The sequence below is a fragment of the Gouania willdenowi genome, chromosome 24 (genome assembly GCF_900634775.1).
Source record: "Gouania willdenowi chromosome 24, fGouWil2.1, whole genome shotgun sequence".
Classification (NCBI taxonomy): domain Eukaryota; kingdom Metazoa; phylum Chordata; class Actinopteri; order Blenniiformes; family Gobiesocidae; genus Gouania; species Gouania willdenowi.
The window spans coordinates 11,403,846-11,405,348 of record NC_041066.1 but is presented as its reverse complement, the minus strand read 5'-3'; positions in this window follow the sequence as shown (position 1 = coordinate 11,405,348).

Genomic DNA, 1,503 nt, shown 5'->3' with positions numbered 1-1,503 from the left:
TATTATCTTGAAAGATTTTAGATTTTATAACACTTTTCCCACATTCCCCTTCTTTCCTCGATAATCTCTCTTTCAAGAGAGTGAACTTTGGGTTTTTGTTTGACGGTGTTTATGATTGACCACATCCGAGATCTTTTTTTTTTTTTTAAAGACGATTTAAACAAAAAAAGATCAGAAAGATAATTGTGTGTTCATAAATAGCTTGGAATGAAAGTAGCATAAAAGGAATTTCATTATAAAAACACTACATTTTCCCATTTGCTCTGCAATGGCAACTGTCCGCATAACACTGAAAGTAGGCCTGCGACTCACTTTTGGGTCATGACCCATTAGTTAAGAACAGCAAATGTGGGGCCTTTTTGACATAAATGTAGCTCATTTCCATTAAAAAACAGTTGGCAACATGGCTTATAAACACTGAGGTAGTTTTTTCATAGCGCTTGTGGAAAATGAGGTGAGACTGCGTTACCTCAAAGGATTTCTGAATATATCTGTGGGCTATTTAAAAAGAAGGTGAGGATAAAAGTAAAGTAAGTAAAGGTTATTAATAATATCACAAAGAAAAAGACAAGTCAAACAAGGCAACGACAAAAAACTCTATGATAAAAGATTGCTACCTGAACACAAAGACACACATGACCCCACCCCTCAAAGTTCACCTGCTCCTGCAATTTAGCTCCTCCATCAATACAACAATATGAGGTCGGAGGTGAACACTCACCCCTGGGGTGGATGGAGGGGCTCTCGGCACTACAAAGAGCAGCCATAAAGGCGCTGAGTAAGGAACGACAGACACCTGAAGCCCTGAGCTCAATGCTGCCATTCCATCCTGCTGGTAAAACCCAAAATGTGATCAGGCATCGCTGCCCTTTAACCATTTCCTGAGTTTACCTCAGACTTACCTGCATGTGTTCGTTTTTCACCTTTCATCGACCTTCCTAGGCTTTAAAAAGAAATTAATAAGCAGTTAGGTTTAGCTTTCCTTTTGATGAGGTAAGTTGGAAGCAATAGTGGACTTCACTACTTTGTATGATGCGTGGGCTCTTGATCTCAGCTTGGCAACATTTACTTTGTTTGCGTGTGTGTGTGTGTGTGCGTGCGTGCTTGTGTGTGTGTCCCAAAAGATCAAAAGGAGCACGTTGCTTAACCTACTGACTTGTCTAAGCGAGACAAAGCACCTGACAAAAGCAGGCAAAGAAAGACAGGGAGCTACTCCCATCATTGTTGCCTCCCCTTCTCTCCTCCTCCACCTATCCGGACTGAGTTCTTCTTCTTAAGATCTGGAGCCCTGAGAGAGCCAGACGCACACGTTTCTCACTAAAACACGGGCTCGCCCCTGCCTGTTTCAGCGTCTCAAAGCACCAGCCCAGTGCTCTAAAGCACCACAGACAAAAGGGGAAAGTAAAGGACACTTTTACCTTTATCTGATGCACAGATTATCATCATACCACACCCACAATTTACCCACACATAATGGACATTTTTTGACAAGTTTTCTCTCTT